Raw genomic sequence first — 13,200 nt, 5'->3', positions numbered from 1 at the left:
AAGTGGCTTAACCCCAACGATGCCGTGGACACTCCAATGGAATGACGTTTGACATAATCAAAGATCAAGGACTTAACCACAAGACAACGACGATGCCTCAGGTCAAAGGACTACTTTGCATTATCCCAACCATGAGTTCTCATGTGACATGAATATGAGAACTCTTCGTTGATCGTGTTCAGTGAACTCATTCTCTATTGAGCACCTACGTACTTGACTTGATGTCACACACACCAATGACTCGAGACTAGTCACTCTCCCTGAGAGAAGACACAGTACGTACTGATCTTAACGGACTGTCAATGCCCAATTGGCAATCCTATGATTAGGAACATTTAGGATGTGTCTATGAAAGATTGGTCTCATGAATCTAACTTCATTAGATCGCATTCTCCCAATCACATATTCCTTGGACTTTATCGTTTAAGCATATAACATTTATATGAGACGGCTCAAACAATAATCTTTGCCTTTTATAGTTAAACTAAATTAGTTTAACATGTGAAATGCCCGTAAAGTATCATCATATGATTGGCTTTAGGGCACATTTCCAACAATCTCCCACTTGCACTAGAGCCAATCAGCTTGGTCATCAATGATGATACCTCTTCTGTAGTCATTTGATAAATGGCTGAATAGTAGGCCTAGACAATGTATATCTATATGTTATCCATAGAAGCAACCTTGAGAATAACGACGTCACCATTATACATGATTCTCAATCATGTGGTTCAGTCTCTCATTTGAGTTTGGATCTTGATGAGACCTTGATTCCCTGGCTTGAGCTATCGCCCCATTAGTGTCATAGTGTCAGTACACTAGATACACTTTCTGGTTGGAACCGAATAGAGAGTTCATAAATGAACTTTCCCATCCAAACAACATTGTTGTAAACTTCTATATGGCAATATATTTTGCATTCATAATGGAACACACTAAAGTCACTACTTTAATGTTTCCATCCAAATATCTCTTTAGTCATAATAAAGAGATATCCGTTTATCTCTTCATTCATAATGAAGAAACATCCAATGATGGATTAGATTCATAATCTAATACATTTACGCTTCCTTTACGTTACTCTAATTCTTCCTCATTCTTTCAGGAATCTATCCTTTAGTATTTCTTAAATACTTAAGGACTCACTTGACAGTTGCCATGGTTCTGATCCTGGGCTTGCACCGATATCGTCTTGTACTGTTCTAGGTACAACTCATATCAATGTTTTTCATACAATATGAAATACATAAATCCCCTTTATGCGTATGCATAAAGGATTCTATTTACGCATTATTTCTTTGGGAGTCAAAAGGGCACGTTCCCTTTGAGAAGGGCAACTTGCTAGTCACACTAGAGTCATCCTTCTAATTGAAGTTTATCATCATATGAGAAACTTCCTAGCATCTTTTGTCTATTATTAGGAATTGATATAATTCAATTATATCCTAAAAAAATCTATCATTATAGATTTCTATCCCATGTATATAGACTATGTCTCCCATATACATTCTATCGTTATAGAATGTTTAAAGTCATAACTTTAACGAAGAAGTATTCTTTTCATTTCCAAAAATTAATATATCATATATATATATTCATATATATCATATATATATTTATATATATATATATACAAATTTAGGAATATGATTAACTCCCACTAATCTTTTGTAAACCTAGTAAACAAAAGATTCATTTACATCTTTATGAGAAATCAAACGATTTGACCTTTCTCTCATAAGACGCTTCTAGCTCCCACTAGCTTGCTAAGATCCATGATGGATGGATCTCTACAACTTACATGTATTGTGATTCATAGTTTTAGACATATATTATCAAGACTATCTTAATAATGGTTTCGGAAACCTATATTATGTCCAAACATTGAATCACCATTTAGTTGTAGCTAGCAATCTTCGAATTTAATTGAAACTAAGACTACGTCAAAAATGGTTCCTTCAAAGTCAACCATTCTCTTTGATTGTAGTCACCTTAAGCTACCAATTAGCTTATGAAGGTTTCATTATTTCGGGTTAAATGGTACTTTACCATTTCCTTGAGTATATATCGTATATGCACTCAATGTAGTCATAAGGATTTTCATTCTTATTTCTTTCGAATTAAGAGGTGTAACTCTATGACATAGTCATAAAGTTCAAACCATTCAACTGAGACGGTTTATAAATCCTTCTTGACTACCTTGAAGCTTTTGGTATAGGAACTAGGTTGTTTATATTTGTTGATTACTTTCTTGTCTCTCAAAGAACCCATTCTTTGAGTTCTATCTCTCGTTTATTTGCTTTTAGGCAAATCACATTGTAGGATTACAATGAACTACTCAACAAAACAACATTTGTTAGTTGGTTTATAGAAGCGATATCCAAAAGTTAATTTAAGGATATCCCACAAGATTGTTATCAAACAAATATTGCTTATTAGCTCACAACCCCAAATCTTAACATGCTTGAGATTTGTCTTTCTTTCCAACTACATCTTATGGAGTCATGAAAAATTTGGAAGATCTTCTAATTGACAATCATATTGTTTTTAGAAATATATATCCTATATATGGGTAATAGATAACATCTAACGAACTAAATCTTATTCGAGTTCGTTCTTCTCCTTAATGGAGAAACCTATTATCTTATGATGCTTCTTTCCTTGATATCTTTCAAGGAGACTCATCTAAAGTGTTTCTTTTCCTTGGATCAAATCTAAGGAGGTAAATACTTTAGACGTCTTACTCATCAACTTACATTAATTGAATTCTTTGAAACATTTTGCAAAGTATTCGGATTTGTGTTTATTCAAAATAAACTATAGTCCAACCGAGAGTGATCTTCGGTGAATGTCATACAACATGAGTAGTATTAAGTTTGTGGACAAGTCCCACTAACATCTAAGTGAATTAACCTCAACAACTTTGTGATTCTTTCTTCTTTCCAAAAGAATAAAGATTCGAACATTTCGCCTCTATACAATTTTAACAAGAAGGTATTGGATCCGGATCTAACGATCCAAAGCACCCATCAATGAACAACTCGTAATTTATGTTTTAGAGGTATCACAACTTTAGTTGGGATTAGTCACTACCTTGCAACCTTTTGGGTTTTAAGCATCATTATATTCTAAACAGTTAACACTACCATATTATCTCTACTATAGAGACAATCAATTAGATTACTATAATCCAATCATTGATTAATAAAGAACAATGTTTTGTCAAACAAAACATTCATCCATCTCTACTATAGTGACGGAATTAAATTCCTTAAAATTGGAATGTAAAGACAATCTTTGGTTTTTCCAATTTCTTTGGTAGTTCATATGAGGAAGTAAGTACTATCTGCTTTTGCAGAGATCTTTATTTTATTCATGTTCCGAATGTGAAGCACCTTTTTCTTCTCTCATATATCTTCTACTTCTTATTAATCACACTTTTACAACGATTGTAAAACATAGTTACTAATACGGAATCAAGCATTCAAGTAGAAGAACCAACTGTTTTGAACTATTCAAGAACAATTTACAACACCTTCGAAAGATGTGTTCTTGACACTTGCAAGACAATTCTTGCAAATACCCCTTGCAATGTCCATCCTTTCATAAAGAAAGTTTGTTCCCTTGGAGTTAATTTTATCTTCTTCATTTGACTTCTCCTTTGACTACAATAGTCATGGTCCCTAAACTCCCACTATCTCTCTTGAAACTTATTTCAGTTGTGTTGTACACATCAAACATTTTGGAGAGCATGTGGTTATTGTTCACTATATAGTTTACAATAAACTTAGTGAACCATTAGGATAGGGACACATAGGTGAAGTCCTTGCCTAGTTTCCGCCTCGTTAAGTGGTTTAACACTTCAACACTCAATGATTCAAAATCATCACAAGTCCATGTTAATGGACTATTTTTGTCAACCAACCATTATGTTCTAAACATAATTACAAACTTTCAAGAGTTGTACAAGGCAACTCCCATTTCTTCATACAACAATTTGTAAGTGAAGAATCATGGCACATAAAGTGTCCATGCCATTGTGCTTTCTTCTTAAGTTCTTTGTTCATTTAACAAAGAAACAAGCACTAATGTTTGCATTGACTAAGGGTTGTTCAAAGCAACTCTTATTTCTTCATACAACGATTTGTAAGTGAAGAATTATGACATTAAAAGTGTTGTCCTCTTTATGATAGACCTTTTCTAACATATTCTTCTAATGATACATTATCAATAGGAAGATTGTGAGGAAAAGACTACTTAGGTACATTTACAAGCCATTAAAGACAATCTATGGTTTTGTAGTACCAAGTACGGAAACTAAAGCTTTCGGCTTTTATTTGCCAAGTGTTGGATAGCGTTTGCAAATATATTGGTAAACAAATACATAATGAGTATAAATTGATTGATTTTAAGCCATTTGATTCGGGTCTTTAAATCAAAATAGCACCACCCACTATTTTTGGCAAATTCCATATCCCTCATTGGAATTCGAGAGTTTTGGATGAAACTCTTAATAGGGTATGGGAGGCTCACTATTACCAAGCCCACCTCAGAATTATATCATGTTGGCTAGCGTTAATAATAATGAGAGAGTACGCTTACTCATTTGCATCTCTTGCAAGTACCCATCTAATTTAGCCTCTAGAGAATGATGCCTCAGAGTTATATCATGTTGGCGTAATTGCACTTAGTTAAGTCATTCCCACCATGCCTAGTTCGTGTAGGGGTTCAAGCATAGCCTCAGAATTATATCATGTTGGCTAAACTCGTTGCCTACCTCACTTCATCATGTATGTATATAGAACTCCTCCTGAGTGTAAGCACGCACTTTGTACTCCCCCATTATAGGGTGAAGCCGGTGTACGAGTCACATACGATCGGAGCCTGTTGGAAATGTGCCCTAAAGCCAATCATATGATGATACTTTACGGACATTTCACATGTTAAACTAATCTAGTTTAACTATAAAGGGCAAAGATTATTGTTTGAGCCGTCTCATATAAATGTTATATGCTTAAACGATAAAGTCCAAGGAATATGTGATTGGGAGAATGTAATCTAATGAAGTTATATTCATGAGACCATTCTTTCGTAGACACATCCTAAATGTTCCTGATCATAGGATTGCCAATTGGGCATTGACAGTCCGTCAAGATTGGTACGTGCTATGTCTTCTTTCAGGGAGAGTGACTAGTCTCGAGTCATTGGTGTGTGTGACATCAAGACAAGTACGTAGGTGCTCAGTAGAGAATGAGTTCACTGAACGCGATCAACGAAGAGTTCTCATACTCATGTCACATGAGAACTCATGGTTGGGATAATGCAAATTAGTCCTTTGACCTGAGGCATCACAGTTGTCTTGTGGTTAAGTACTTGATCTTTGATTATGTCAAAGTCTCCCCCTCGGGGTGTCCACGACATCGTTGGGGTTAAGCCACTTAGTCATGGAGGCAAGTGAATGCGCAACAAGGGATCTCTAACCTTCAAACCGTTTGAGGGAGAATACTCTATGATATGATTTAGAATCTCTGGCCAGAGTATGAATGAGATTTGGGAATGCGTTCCGAATCACATTCAAGGAAATCATATAAGCACACGAATCACATTGGATAGTAGACATGAATAAATAAACTATCAAACCAAACAATGTGGTCAGGAGTATTAGATTAGAGAAAGACCGTATTGCATTTGTAATCCCAGACTGAATAGGTTTTCTCTACCTCTTCTGATTAGCTTGGGTAACCATGATATGCTGCAAGGTGTCACTCATGGTTTGTGGAAGCCCTAAATGTGTGTAATCACTAAAGGGAGAATTGAAAGTAAGTTTCAATTCACAATCGATGTAAAATGGTTTTAATTGCCCACTGCCTCGCTAAAAGGAACCTAATGGATCGCACACCGTGTAAGGAGGAGATTGAAGAAACAATGGAGATGAGTAAGAATGATTAAATGGTTTAATCATTTATTTATGGCAAGGATTAATTAATATGTTAATTAATCAAACGAATAAGTTCGTTAAAGCCCTCGGGATAGTTTTGGACCTTAAGGCCCAATGGGCTTCGAACGTCAAGCCCATTAACTTAAGTTGTATGACAACTTAATGAATAATGATTCACAAAGGCCCAATTAGTCCAAAATATCCTAATGGCCGGCCATATTGTTTAGGGTAGTGAACTTGGACTTATTTACAAGTTTGCCACTCAAATGAATAAAGGTATAAATATGACTTTATAACCAAAATTCATTAAGGGTTTGTTTTGGAGAAAATTGGTGAGAACTTGTCTCTCCATTTCTCTCTAAAGAGGCCGGCCACCTTGGGGGGTGCATCTTGCAATCCCACTACTCCAAGGTCACTCATTTCTTCTCCAATCTCTCCTTGGTGAAGAGACTTAGAGGTTCTCAATTTTGGGAACTTGGAGAAACCTATTCATCCCTCCAAATCCATAGATTTAAGATGCAAGGAATGAAGGCCCTCTCTTTGGGTGATTAGCCTTTGCTTATGCAAAGAGGAATCTACAAAGGTATAAATTTCAACTCACTTTGTTTTGAGTTGAGTTTTGGTTCACCAATCTACTAGGCTTTGAATTTCATGGTTAATGTTTTGTTTTTAAGTGCATGCAAGCATGATTCCGCCTTTAATTGTTAATTGCATGCTTATTGATGTTGCTTAAATGAACTTGTTTTCACAAAATAATCCTTCAAGAGAGCCTACCACGGTGGAAGGCCACGAAAGAGTGTTCAAAGCACTCCCACGCTTATCAACTTAATAATGGTTTGGTTGAGGGTTTTAGATCTCATCACATATAAACATACATTTTAATCTCTATTAAAACAATTTTGGTCCTATTACAACTATTGGTCCATATGATTGTTTTTAGTTGTATATAATACTCCCACTATGCTTATAAAACGGTTTTTAAAGCAAGAGTATATGATACTACTAACATAACCTTTGCATTCATTTGATGGACTATATAGTTGCCTTAGGGCCTTAGGATGATTATGAACCTTTGTTTAGATTCAACACGAGCCTAGTCTTGAATCTCGGTCTAGGGATGGTGATTGATTTTAGTTACGCGTTTAATCACATTAAGGCATGTTGTCTTAGGGGCGTTGGACCCAACTACTTCATTTTCATGCATATCATATAAAGCAAGAAAGAAGTACTTCAAAGTAAAGGTGAGCTTATGCTCATTACAACATTTGCATAAAACAAATTACCTTAAAGTAAAGAAGGGCTTATGCCCTTTTACAACATTTGATCAAATCAAATTACAACCAAAATCTAATCTACACATTCCCATGGTTCAAACAATTTTGAAACGGCCTTTCACATAGCTCAATTATATTAGGCTTAGGTTCATAATCACCCTTTAATTAATTAACACTTTAACTAATTAAATTGAATGCAACATTTTCATTTGGTTTTTGTATCCATAAAATTGATTTAAATGGAGCTAAACAAAATGAAAATCCAATTCTCATTTAAAGAGACAAAACAATTTTGTTTTCTACTTAATTTGGGCCAATATGCAATAACCACAACCTTTGGGCTATCTTGCAATTAACCTCAACTTTTGGGCTATATTGTAAAAACAAAAACTTTTGGGGTCACTTTGTAAAATCACAAAAGTCCACTACTTCATGAAATTACACTAGAACCCAAAATTTAATCAATGCAAAAACTTCATTAAAGGAGCAAAACAATTTGTCCTTTAGCGTTTTTGGACCTAAACGTAAAAACGTAAACTTTTGGGTCAAAGTGCAAATACACAAAAGTATCAAAACTTTATGTAATTGCATAAAAGACCCAAAAGTACTCCCATTGAGGGAGGGCCGGTTTTTAGAGAGGGAAAGGGAGTGGAGATAAGTCCACAAAAATTTGGAAAATTTTTCAACAATTTCATAAAGCCTTGCAAGTGGAATTTGTGACATAAATTCATGCAAGTGGAATTTGTGACATAAATTCATGCAAGTGGTATGTGACTTAAAGTCATGCAAGTGATGTGTGTGTAAGAGAAGTACTTCTTACACACCTATCACCATTTCCATCACCTTACACAATTTCTATCACATTAAAACATTTGATAAAGCACAAAACAAAGACTTTATGAAATAAATCAAAACACAAACCTTTTTGTTCTTGGCAAAAATGTCAAGAACAATGAAGAACACTCATGAAAAAACTCAAAATTTTCCATGAACATTTTTCACCCAAAAACATTCCAAAACCATTCAAACTTTAGGGAAATAACATCTAACCAAACTAGGGTACATAGGGGTTCCAAAAGTCACTTGAAAACACTTTTAACAAGTCAAACAAGAACCCAAAAATCCACCCTTTGGATTTGGCCGAAAATCCCCAAAGTCATGGCACCAAATTTTAGCTCCAATATTCATGCTCATATGAACTACATCTACAACATTTGAGATGGCAAATTTTCTAACAAAATTTACATTCAAAGAAACAAGAATAAAGCTTGTAACATATTACAACTTTTAAATCATAAACTATGAACTACAAAACCCAAAAGGATTCACCAACTACTAGACCTAGGTTCTGATACCACTTGAAGGATTATTTTGTGAAAACATGTTCATTTAAGCAACATCTATAAGCATGCAATTAACAATTAAAGGCGGAATCATGCTTGCATGCACTTAAAAACAAAACATTAACCATGAAATTCAAAGCCTAGTAGATTGGTGAACCAAAACTCAACTCAAAACATAGTGAGTTGAAATTGTACATCTGTAGATTCCTCTTTGCATAAGCAAAGGCTAATCACCCAAAGAGAGGGCCTTCATTCCTTGCATCTAAAATCTATGGATTTGGATGGATGAAAAGGTTTCTCCAAGTTCCCAAAATTGAGAACCTCTAAGTATCTTCACCAAGGTTAGATTGGAGAAGAAATGAGTGACCTTGGAGTAGTGGGATTGCTAGATGCACCCTCCAAGGGGCCGGCCTCTTTAGAGAGAAAGGGAGAGACATGTTCTCTCCAATTTTCTCTAAAACAAACCCTTAATGAATTTTGGCTATAAAGTCATATTTATACCTTTATTCATTTGAGTGGCAAACTTGTAAATAAGTCCAAGTTCACTACCCTTAACCATATGGCCGGCCTTAGGGTGTTGTTTGGGCTTTTGTGAATTAAGTTGTCATACAACTTAAGTCAATGGGCTTGACGTTCGAAGCCCATTGGGCCTAAACGTCCAAAACTATCCCGAGGTCTTTAACGAACTTATTCGTTTGATTAATTAACATATTAATTAAACCTTGCCATAAATAATTAAACCATTTAATTATTCTTACTCATCTCCATTGTTTCTTCAATCTCCACCTTACACGGTGTACGATCCATTAGGTTCCTTTTAGCGAGGCAGTGGGCGATTCAAACTCTTTCAAATCGATTGTGAATTGAAACTTACTTTCAATTCTCCCTTTAGTGATTATACACGTTTAGGGCTTCCACAAACCAAGAGTGACACCTAGCAGCATATCATGGTTACCCAAGCTAATCAGAAGAGGTGGAGAACCTATTCAGTTTAGGATTACAAATGCAATACGGTCTTTCTCTAATACAATACTCTTGACCACATTGTTTGGTTTGATAGTTTATTTATTCATGTCTACTATCCAATGTGATTCGTGTGCTTATATGATTACCTTGAATGTGATTTGGAACGCATTCCTAAATCTCATTCATACTCTGGCCAGAGATTCTAATCATATCATAGAGTATTCTCCCTCAAACAGTTTGAAGGTTAGAGATCCTTGTTGCGCATTCACTTGCCTCCATGGCTAAGTGGCTTAACCCCAACGATGCCGTGGACACTCCAATGGAATGACGTTTGACATAATCAAAGATCAAGGACTTAACCACAAGACAACGACGATGCCTCAGGTCAAATGACTACTTTGCATTATCTCAACCATGAGTTCTCATGTGACATGAATATGAGAACTCTTCGTTGATCGTGTTCAGTGAACTCATTCTCTATTGAGCACCTACGTACTTGTCTTAATGTCACACACACCAATGACTCAAGACTAGTCACTCTCCCTTTGAGAAGACACAGTACGTACTGATCTTAACGGACTGTCAATACCCAATTGGCAATCTTATGATCAGGAACATTTAGGATGTGTCTACGAAAGATTGGTCTCATGAATCTAACTTCATTAGATCGCATTCTCCCAATCACATATTCCTTGGACTTTATCGTTTAAGCATATAACATTTATATGAGACGGCTCAAACAATAATCTTTGCCTTTTATAGTTAAACTAGATTAGTTTAACATGTGAAATGCCCGTAAAGTATCATCATATGATTGGCTTTAGGGCACATTTCCAACAGTTCAAAGTAGGGCATACTTTAGGAAAATCTAACCTTCAAAATATGCATGTGTAATTCATAAGGAATTAGAAGAACTTTTAGGGTGAGATTGGGCAACTTTAGGAAAATCTAACCTTCAAAATCTAACCTTGACCAAAATGAGGACCCATAAATTGAAAATGAATCCCAAGAAATGTGCTTTTGGGGTGAGATTGGGCTACTTTTTGGGATTCCTTTTCATCAAGGGGGAATGGAGATAGACAAAAATAAAGCTCGGGCAATAATGGAATCACCATCTCCTACCAACAAAGTGTTATCGCAAAGGCTACTGGGAAAGATCAACTTCTTAAGAAGATTCATTGCTAACTTGGCGGGCAAGATTTAATCATTAACTCCTCTATTAAGGTTAAAGAACCAAGAAGAATTCAAGTGGGGCTTATCACATCAAGAAGCCTTCGACAAAGTAAAGGCTTACTTGGCCTCTCCACTAGTGTTCATGCCACCTTAGAGGGGGAAACCTCTAAAGCTTTATATTTCTGCCTCTAAAAAGTCAATAGGAAGCTTGCTAGCTCAAAACAATGAAAGAGGGAAAGAGTAAGCAGTATACTACCTCAGTAGAATCGTTACTGAGGTGGAGACAAAATATTCCCAAATTGAGAAGCTATGTTTGACCTTGTACTTCACAGCGTGCAAGTTAAGGCATTACATGTTGCCTTGCCACATCCATATTATTACCAAGACTGATGTGATCAAGTATATGCTATCAAAACCCATGCTAATTGGAAGGATTGGGAAATGGATTCTAGCACTTTCAGAGTTCAGTTTTAAATATGTGCCTTAAAGAGCAATAAAGGGGCAAGCAATCGCAGACTTCTTGGCCGAGCACTAAGAATCACAAGATGAACTTATCAATATCTTACGAACTCGAGAAGTGGCCAGTCTCTGGATCCTACTAGGCAAAGCCCTTTCGGGCAAGGAGGAGTGGATTCAACTAGAGGTCAAGAGAATAACCAGCTTCTGGATCACTCTTTGAAGGTTGTATTTTCATGGATCTTGTACTCAACATGCTGCTGAGGCTAGGATTGTTATGATTAATCCCAAGGGTGTTCAACACTGTTATTCATTCCTTCTAGATTATCAAGATACTACCAATAATTGAGCGGAGTATAAAGATCTAATAATTGGCCTGGAAATCTTGATATAGTTGGGGGCAACTGAAGTTGAGGTGTTTGGTGATTCAAAGTTGGTGATTAATCAACTAAATGAAGACTACAAGTGCAGACACATCACCATAGCAGGTTATTACCTGGCAGCAACTCAGCTATTGAGTTATTGGGGCATTAAGATTTCAGTCAATTATATTCCCAAAGAATCAAATTTAATTACCAATAAGATGGCACAACTGGTCTCTGGAGCACAGATCCAAGAAAGAAGGTTCGAAGTAGATGTGGAAGTATAGAGGAGAAATCTCCTTTCCATCTTTAAAAGAGGATTCAGTCTAGATGTAATGACTAAAGAACCTGAAATGGAAGATTGGAGAATACTTATTACTAAGTACTTGGAAGATCCTTCTTTCCCCACAAGTAAGAAAAATAGGCGGCAAGTAACCAAGTATATCATGTGGCCCAGATGAACTTCTATTAAAGTGCTTAAGTTTAGAAGAATCCATGAGGGTAATGGCTGAAGTACATGAAGGAGTATATGGGGCACATCAAGTTGGAACCAAAATGAGGTGGTTATTAAGAAGATATGGCTACTTCTGACCCGACATGGAGAAGGATTATAAGGCTTATGCCCGAGGTTATGAAGAATGCCAAAGGCATGAACCTATCCAGCATATGACATCAGTACCCTTAAATCCAGTAGTAAAGCCTTGGCCTTTCAAAGGATGGGCAATGGATTTCATCCGGCAAATTTACCCAGCTTTCAGCAATGGGCACACGTTCACAATTGTGGCAACATATTATTTTACTAAGTGGGTGGAAGCTTCAGCTATGAAGACCATCACTTCAGCTGCTGTTAAAAAAATCATTAAAACCAAGATATTACATAACTATAAGGTGCCCGAGATAATTGTTACAGACTACGGGCCATCTTTCATCTCAAAGGAAGTACAGGAATTTGCAAACAAATTCAAGATAAAGATGATCCAGTTTAGTCCTTACTACCCCCAATCAAATGGTCAAGCAAAAGTCAACAATAAGATCTTGGTGAATATTATTAAGATAATGGTGGCAGATAGTCCAGAGAGATGACGTGAAAAGTTAGGAAATACTTTTTAGGCTTATAGAACTTCCAAAAGGGCAAGGACTGGAACTACTCCTTATGCCTTAACCTTCAGACAAGATGTTGTGCTTTCTACGGAAATCAATGTAAGCTCTGTCAGACTTCAAAACCAATTTAGTCTGTACAGTGAAGAATACATTCAAGCTATGTGTCAAGGGGTTGAAGATTTGGATATAGCCCGAATTGAAACCTTGAATAAGATTTAAGAAGGGAAGAAAGCTGTTGCCTGAGCTTACAAGAAGAAAACATAATTGAAAACCTTCAAGGAATGAGAGTTGGTATAGAAGGCAATTTTACCCTTGAGAGCTTAAGTTAGAGGCTTTGGGAAATGGAGTCCCACTTGGGAAGGCTTTTTCAATATCAGCAGGGTGTTAAATCGAGGGGGCTACTACTTAGCAAATTTAGAAGGGAATTCACAGAAACATCTAGTCAATGCTAAGTTTTTTAAGAAATATCGCCCAACTTTATAGGATGTTAGAGATTGTTATATTGAAGATGCATACGCATGTTAAAAAGGGTTAAGGTTAGCCTATGCAATCACCACAAGTTAAACTTCAAAGCAAAGTAAAAAGTG

This window comes from Malus domestica, chromosome 09, assembly GCF_042453785.1.
Source record: "Malus domestica chromosome 09, GDT2T_hap1".
In the NCBI taxonomy this organism is placed as follows: domain Eukaryota; kingdom Viridiplantae; phylum Streptophyta; class Magnoliopsida; order Rosales; family Rosaceae; genus Malus; species Malus domestica.
Note: the sequence above shows the minus strand (reverse complement) of the source record.